Below are 9,025 nucleotides of genomic sequence, written 5' to 3'. Positions count from 1 at the left end.
GAGGAGGAGGAGTAGTTTGGATTTGATATCCCGCCTTTCACTCCCCTTCAGGAGTCTCAAAGCGGCTAACATTCTCCTTTCCCTTCCTCCCCCACAACAAACACTCTGAGGTGAGTGGGGCTGAGAGACTTCAGAGAAGTGTGACTAGCCCAAGGTCACCCAGCAGCTGCATGTGGAGGAGCAGAGACGCGAACCCGGTTCCCCAGCTTATGAGATCCGGTTCCCAGATTACAAGACTACCGCTCTTAACCACTACACTACACTGCCTTTTTTTTTCAGCTGGAACTCAGTTTTGGCACCTCCCGGGTGAGTACCATTGCCATTATAAGAAAATAAGCTAGCTCCACCAACTCTTTTTCTAGAAAAATAGGACTGCATGCTCATATTACTGGACAACACTTCTGCAAGGGTGTTAGATGATCTTTATAGTATTAAAAGAACTCTATAAGTGTGTAGGGGATTGTGGGATATAGGTAAAAAGGTAAAGGACCCCTGGACAGTTATATCCAGTCAAAGGCGACAGTGGGGTTGCAGCGCTCATCTCGCTTTCAGGCTGAGGGAGCCGGTGTTTGTCCACAGACAGGTTTCCAGGTCATGTGGCCAGCATTACTAAACTGCTTCTGGCACAACAGAACACCGTGATGGAAGCCAAAGCGCACAGAAATGCCGTTTACCTTCCCTCCACAGTGATACCTATTTATCTACTTGCACTGGCGTGCTTTCAAACTGCTAGGTTGGCAGGAGCTGGGACAGGGCAATGGGAGCTCACCCCATTACGGGGATTCGAACTGCCAACCTTCTGATCAGTAAGCCCAAGAGGCTCAGTGGTTTAGACCACAGCGCCACCTGCATCCCTATTCTGGGATATGGACTAGGATATGCAGTAAATTCACAAAGACTGCTGGACATCTGTTGATTCAGCCTATTGTTTCCATGTTCATAAGTGAGAGAACCCTCTAGGCGTATCCTTCCCTGACCTTGGATCTCCATATGTTATTGGAATACAGCCTTCATCATGCACAATCTGCTTGGCCAAAGGTTGCAGCCCAACAACATCTGAGGATCCAGAGTTGAGGAAGTCTGCTCTAGAACATGACCTGCCCACTTCCATGGCAGCATATTGTAGGACCTGCAATCATGGCAAGCTTGCCCACCATCATGACTTTCTCATTGAGGAATCCCAATAAGCTTTTGCAGAGCACAGTTTCAAAACCATGGCTCTTTAGGATAAGTAGCAATCTAACTACACCTGGTCTATGTTGCACCACAGAGTGGAAGGCCATAAACATGAGAGAGAGAAAATGGAATCCATTACAGAAGAAGCTATGAAAACTCATTCCATTTTCCAACACACTACAGTTTATTTTCATGGTATCATAAGAGGAAGCTGATAAAGGCAGCTTTAAAACAATAGCAGCGCCTCTATGTTTCCAAAGTGCTTTCATTTAATTGCTACTCTAAAAAATCAGAGTTTAAAATCAGAGCAATTATACACATTTTATCTAGGTTGTACTTTCTTTTTACATTGATATAGGATATATTCCTTGTTCCGTTTTCTTTAAACATAAAAATGGCTCTCTCCTTTAATGTAATGGAAGTCAAATTAATATTTCATTAGGCCAGTTGGATAACTTTTACAAACCTCACTGATAAACAATGAAATGAAAAATTCAGCATCTCCCAATGAATTCAAAAACTTATTTAAATTCTTCACAAGAGCCGATTTTCTTTTTCTCTTGGGATTTACATAACCATTTGGTATAATTATCTCCTCTCTTTTTTATGAGCTCCTATAAAGGAAATAAAACATCTTTTATCTTTGCAGCTAAAGAACAAGTAGACAAAGCATTTTTCTTATTCCTTTCAAATTCCAGAGGTGATGATAAGGAGCCATTAGATAACATTGTAATCAATTGTCACGTCTTATAATTGAAAAATAAAGATGTAGAGCAGGGGAAGCTGGAGTCTGTCCCCATAACATTTATCATTTGGGATATGTTTTCCTGTTTTGTCTTATCAGGTTTTCAGTCATGAATACACATTTCTATTTTATGAGCTACCCTGGCAGTTTGCAATTACTCCATCCCATTTAATGCAACTAGAAAATGAATTAATGGCTCCTTCTTGCTCCACCGTGGCTCTAAATGTCCACCGCAGTGTATAGCAGTAGTTCAGGCAAAGAAGCAGCAGCAGGAAAGCAAAGTAGTAAAGAAAATTTCTATTTATGCACTGTTACATGCATTGGCGAGTGTTGGCAGCGGGGGGCATGTGTGCATCTATGGATATGTGCCTTGAATAATGGAGTAAGTTCTCCAATGGTTTGTGCATATCAGAGGCAAAAGAAGAATGACATCTTCTCATGTAAGGCGCGATCAAATAAAGCCAATTGAACAGAAGAGGGAAGGAAAGGGAAGCAATAGCTAGTGGAGCAGCTGTTTGCATTGGGAATTGGAAGACAAATGGCAAGCCCGACGACAATTTGCATGAGCAGCTAGATGAAGAATAGTATGCTCATCACCACTTTGTAGGGGGAAATTTGATAAGCAAGAGCAAAGCTGAAGCAAATTTTAAAAATAACAACAGCTCACCTCCCAGGCTGAATGATGCACAATTAGCCACTCTGAACCCTTCTTTAAATGAGGACAATGTGTGCTAACACTAGGGGCTGAACTGGTATATTACACCTGTCAAGTTAGCGAAAATGTATAAAGTCAGTAATAAATGTTGGAAATGTAAAGAAAAAGAGGGAACATTTTATCACATGTGGTGGGAATGTAAAAAGGTGAAATGCTTCTGGGGGATGATATATAATGAGTTGAAAAAAATGTTGAAATATACATTTATAAAGAAACCAGAAGCATTTTTATTGGACATTGTGGGGAGTGACATAAATAGAAAGGAATGTAAGCTCTTTTTATATGCAATAACAGCAACAAGAATATTATTGGCCCAAAAATGGAAGCAAGAAGAGTTACCGATGACTGAAAAATGTGGGATGAAGTTAATGGACTATGCAGAATTAGATAAACTAACAGGAAGGATTCGAAACCGGCGAGACTAGAAATTCACAGAAGACTGGAGTAAATTTACAGACTATTTGAAAAGTACAGTAATTGTGAAGAACAGACAACGTTTGTAGGGTTGCAAGAAGTTTTGTGAGGAGTATTATTAGAAGTATTGTAAAAATGGACAAGGGGACGATGATTTGTTAAGAGATGTAAAGGCAATATAAAATTAAGAAATGCATAAGAAGTGGTTAAAACGGTGGATCATCAGAGGTGCTGATGGAAGTCTAGAAAGATTGTATAAGTGATAAGTTTTGTGGAACATTTTATAATTTATATGTTAAAATTAATAAAAAATATTATATAAAAAACACTAGGGGCTGAACTAACATGCTAAATCACAATTTAGTATTTCATACCTCATGAGCCAAAAATTACATTGGCTAGAATATACAACCACATTGCTTCCAGATTCTCTCCTATATTAATAGCCCCTGTGGTCGCAGTTATCCATCCTCTGGGCATATCCCATGTGCACAGCTGCCTAAATGCAGATTACAAGCAGGGCAGAGAAGGAACCAGGTGTGTTTATATAGTAAAAAGCATCCTTCAAATAGCCATTTAGCCCTATGACCTGCAGTCTGAATTATTCCTGAAAGAGGATTGGCAGTGTAGTTGTTTAAGCACTGGGAAAATATGTTCGCCATTGCCAGTCTCCATTAGTAGCCTGGCAGGTGCATTTTGTGCTAATGAAAGCCTCCAAGAAGTCTTCAAGGGTAGTCCCATGTGCAAGGCATGGCAGCAGTCATCTTAGGAGTTACCAGAATGTGAATAAGAAGGCACAGCTGGTCCAATAGTCTTAGCTGCTGAAAGGTGTTACATACCATAGACGCCGCTTGGATATCCAGTGAAAATGTTGGCTCTGTCATCACCCCAAACAATGAACCTGGTCCTTTGGAGGGAGTGATCTGCAACAGACTGAACACCATCTCATTGGTCAGACAAATCACCTACCAACAGAACCTGCCAATTTATTTAGACAGAGTTTTGTTTCATTGGCCCTCATCCAGGTCATTACCGACCTCAAACATCGATTTAGTAGCTCCCCTGCCACACATGCTAATAATTAAACCATTTAGGCTTCATCACACTTTGATTGGGTAGAATATTGCCTGCCTGTTTTCCTTCTTGGTTACCCTACTGGCAAGCGTCTCCTTGTGTTTATACATTTAAAAATCAGCACATTAGAGAATCTGGAGACCCTTTAAAAAACAAAACGAAAAAACCCCCTCTCTGTCACTATTGAAGGTGTTCTAATCCATCAAATGATGCAGCAAAGACCCTGTGTACCTCCTGTCACAATTGCTGTTACCTTCCATGGGTGAAAGGGATAGCTTCTGAAGTTGAGAGCCTTTTTCACTCATGTAAACTCCCAGTGTGATTTAGACCCTGGGGAATGAAATCATGTGAGAAGTCAACAGAAATACAGTAATGCTGCGGATGTTCAGCTGTCAACGCATGAAGGGTGGCAGGAGTGGTGGTGGTGAGGCAACATAAATATTTTATATATATATGCAATATAAATTCAATAAATAAATAAACAAGAGGGGGTGGAGCCAGAGAACCCTCTCTGCCCCCTCACAGGATGAGGAGAATGATGGAAAGGGCTTGTTGTCGAACTGGAATATGCAGTGTGAAACTTCACCCATGCTGTGATGTGTTATATATAGCTGAAGGTCAGAGCTTAAGTCACCTTTGATTATACAAACACATTGTTATGAGTGGACGCAACTGTGAACAGATTTACAAAGTTGGGAATCTCAAGAGAGAAAATAAAGCAGTCCTGAAAAGGAAATGTTATCTGCACTTGACATGTTGCTTGTTATCGCTGCAGTCTGCAGAAGCTCTCCTGAGAGATAAAGTCTCCTGTTAATGTTATCCCTTATGCTATGAAGATGGTTCTGATAAATTTGACAGTGGCAACACATACATATATAGAAGCTGCTTGAGACATGAAAGGATGTCCACTCTTACCAGAGCAATAAATTAACTTGATTGGCAGTGTCCCAAACAATCCAACACTAACAGTTCTTTTTTAAATCGTAATTTGAAATAGATCTGTTCTCAGCCTCACCTAAGCTTAGTTGGAAAGGTTATCCCAGTTTTTAATCAAGAAACATTAACCATGTTCCTTCATAATGAGTTTCCTTAAAACAAATTGGGAACCATATCTACCGTGCAGCTGCTCTCATTTTTTTATCTTGGATTCCCCATCCCCCCATGGCTGTTATTAACTGTATTTGTGGTTTTCAGGCTCAGACCTTACTTTCCCATTCATTCATGATGACTTTCCCTTCTCTTTTTCAGTGATGAGTATTTTTGCAGAACACGACCCACCACATGGCAATCTGATATTTGGCATATCCTGGAGAGCCGATTCATGCATTTCTAAGATCACACTTCTTCCATCAAATTGTAGCACTAGCGTCCCACTCTTCACACCTGTCCCCACTTCCTCTTAATTCTAACATCTGTTCCCACTTTCTCCTGCCCCAATACACTGTGAACATTCATGATTCCCCACTTACAGCAGCATAGTTTTCAATCAAAAATGCACCAGAGAGCTGGACCATCAAGAAGGCTGATCGCCGAAGAATTGATGCTTTTGAATTATGGTGCTGGAGGAGACTCTTGGGAGTCCCATGGACTGCAAGAAGATCAAACGTATCCATTCTGAAGGAAATCAGCCCTGAGTGCTCACTGGAAGGACAGATCCTGAAGCTGAGGCTCCAATACTTTGGCCACCTCATGAGAAGAGAAGACTTCCTGGAAAAGACCCTGATGTTGGGAAAGATGGAGGGCACAAGGAGAAGGGGACGACAGAGGACAAGATGGTTGGACAGTGTTATCAAAGCTACAAACATGAGTCTGTCAAAATTGCGGGAGGCAGTGGTAGACAGGAATGCCTGGCGTGCTCTGGTCCATGGGGTCATGAAGAGTCAGACACGACTAAACGACTAAACAACAACAAAGCATAGACTTGAGTGCATAACTGTCACCATAGCAAGATGTGTGACAGAGCTGCCTCCTCTCTGCAAAATCATAGTGACAGGGAATGGGATGGTGGAGACTGCCTCCCCATCCTGACCCTTCCAGGGAGGAGGAAGAGGAAGACAGTATAGATTCACAACAGGGGTTTGAGGGAGGTCACAGCTCAGAGGCAGATGAGGGGGAAAGTTGGGAAATTATGGGAGAGCATTCCAGACACACCATCTCCCAGAACCCGGCAAGCCTTAAAATGAGGAGAGCAAAGAGCTCGAAGTCAGAGGGCACTTAGTGGCACCTGTCATAGCTATCAACGTTTCCCTTTTTTTTAAGGGAAATTCCCTTATTCTGAATAGGATTCCTTGCAAGAAAAAGGAAATGTTGACAGCTATGGCCCCTGTAGATGAAGGGATGAGGTTGATGAATGAAGAAGTGGGAGAGACAGGTGGTGGAGCTTCACTCAGGACAACACCATTATCCAAGAGGCTGGGTTCTATAGCCTCTCTCTGTAAAGTTTGAAATAAAAAAAGACTGTATGAAACTTTTCCTTGCCTTTATACTATTCTGGGCAACCAGCCAGGAGCCATGGACAGCATCCTGACAGCAGGGAGCAGAGAGCAATAGCCATTCAAATTACCTACCTTCCAACCTTTCTTGAGAAAGGAAATGTGACTGTATGAATCCATCCCAAAGTCACACATAAAGTTGATTATTTGATGGATACAGGGCTGCGAATGTATACCTATCGGCCTCAATTTGATGGGTTTTTGTTGTTGTTTAGTTGTTTAGTCGTGTCCGACTCTTCATGACCCCCTGGACCAGAGCACGCCACGCACTTCTGTCTTCCACTGCCTCCCGCAGTTTGGTCAAACTCATGCTGGTAGCTTCGAGAACACTATCCAACCATCTCGTCCTCTGTCGTCGCCTTCTCCTAGTGCCCTCCATCTTTCCCAACATCAGGGTCTTTTCCAGGGAGTCTTCTCTTCTCATGAGGTGGCCAAAGAATTGGACCTCAGCTTCAGGATATGCCCTTCCAGTGAGCACTCAGGGCTGATTTCCTTAAGAATGGATAGGTTTATTCTTTTTGCAGTCCATGGGACTCTCAAGCACCATAATTCAAAAGCATCAATTCTTCGGCGATCAGCCTTCTTTATGGTCCAGCTCTCACTTCCATACATCACTACTGGGAAAACCATAGCTTTTACTATACGGACCTTTGTTGGCAAGGTTATGTCTCTACTTGATGGGTAACAAACTGGCAAACCAATCTAAAATTTTTCCCAATGGTATAAGTTAATATGTCCCCCAAATAAAACTATTCATCACCTATTATGGAGATCCATCTTGACAGGGCTGAGATGCAGTCTGACTGTTAACTGTTTCTGGCTTTACCAAGACTTAAAGCAGATCCTCTTTGTGACATCACACATGGCATCAGAATGCCATGTTTGCATTCAACCTCCTAGACTATCTCCATGCCAACAGCAACGGCCAGTAAACTTCTGCAACCAAGTAACCATCAGCCTGCCTACTCAGTTGTTTCTGTCTAGACTATTTGATGTTTATTTTTTGCTCTCATAATCAAAGCCTGAAGAAGAGCTGTGTATAATCTGAAAACCTGCCTCCACTGTTAAAGAAAACTAATTGTCACAGACTAGGCAGAGGAGGAATGGTGGAGACCCCCTCCCCATCCTGACCCTTCCAGGGAGGAGGAAAAGGAAGAAAGTTTAGATTTGCGACAGGAGGTTGAGGGAGGTAGTAGTTCAGAGGCAGATGGGGGGGATTGGGGAATAATGGGAGAGGAAGATTAGGCAGAGCAGGAGCAGCAGCTGGTGACACATTGTCACTAGAAAGCATTCCAGACCCTCCATCTCCCAGAACCTGGCAAGCCATAAAAGTAGGAGAGCAAAGAGTTCAAACACGTCTTCTTTGTGGAACAGGAATTCAATAATATGAAGCACACATCATTCCTATGCTGGGCCACAAAGCCATCTTCCTAGCCCCCTCACTTGTAAAGCTTAGATCCTCACCATACTCATCCAAATCTTATTCCTGGTTCCTTATCTTCTCCTTCGTTATTTTTTCAAATACAGAGAAAAAGCTGCTATAGAGTGGAGAAAGGAAATGTGGTTGTATGAATCAGTCCCACAGTCACACATATAGTTGATTATTTGATGGGTACAGGGCTGTGAATGTATATCTATTGGCCTCAACTTGATGGGGCACAAGCTGGCAAACCAATCTAAAACTTTTCCCCAATAGTAAAAGTTAATATATCCCCCAAATGAAACTATTCATCACCTATTATGGAGTTCCATCTTGACAGGGCTGAGATGCAGTCTGACTGTTAACTGTTTCTGGCTTTACAAAAACTTAAAGCATATCCCCTTTATGACATCACACATGACATCAGAATGGCATGTTTGCATTCAACCTCCTAGAGTATCTCCAGGCCAACAGCAATGGCCAGTAAACTTCTGCAGCCAAGTAACCATCAGCCTGACTACCCAGTTGTTTCTATCTAGACTATTGGATGGGGGGGGGGGTTGCTCTCATAATCAAAGCCTGAATAAGAGCTGTGTATAATCTGGAAACCTGCTTCCACTGTTAAAGAATACTAATTGTCAGAGACTGGGCAGAGGAGGAATGGTGGAGACCCCATCCCCATCCTGACCCTTCCAGGGGGGAGGAAAAGGAAGATAGTTTAGATTTGCAACAGGGTTTTAGGGAGGTAGTAGTTCAGAAGCAGATGGGGGAGGAATTGGGAAATCATGGGAGAGTCAGGACAACACCCGGCTGACACGTTGACACTAGAAAGCATTCCAGACCCTCCATCTCCCAGAACCCGGCAAACCTTAAAAGTAGGAGAGCGAAGAGCTCAAAGACAGAGGACACATAGCAGGACCAGTAGAGGAGGTGATGAGAAAGATGAATGAGGTGGAAATTCCCAGGTGTCAAAAAACGGTTATTTATGT

At 42.5% G+C, this 9,025-nt stretch overlaps 1 long non-coding RNA gene across 1 annotated transcript; it reads right to left on the bottom strand.

Moving 5' to 3' along the window:
• Window positions 1-1,348: 1,348 nt before the first annotated feature.
• LOC309538940 lies at window positions 1,349-7,442 on the bottom strand. Its single transcript, XR_014222529.1, has 3 exons — window positions 7,377-7,442; window positions 3,890-3,983; window positions 1,349-1,790 (listed from the first exon to the last, which is right to left on the bottom strand). It is a non-coding gene; the product is annotated as an uncharacterized lncRNA (long non-coding RNA).
• Between the last annotated feature and the right edge of the window lie 1,583 nt (window positions 7,443-9,025).

Source organism: Podarcis vaucheri, assembly GCF_965113315.1.
Source record: "Podarcis vaucheri genome assembly, chromosome: 8".
In the NCBI taxonomy this organism is placed as follows: domain Eukaryota; kingdom Metazoa; phylum Chordata; class Lepidosauria; order Squamata; family Lacertidae; genus Podarcis; species Podarcis vaucheri.
Note: the sequence above shows the minus strand (reverse complement) of the source record. Positions and strands in the feature narration are given on the sequence as shown.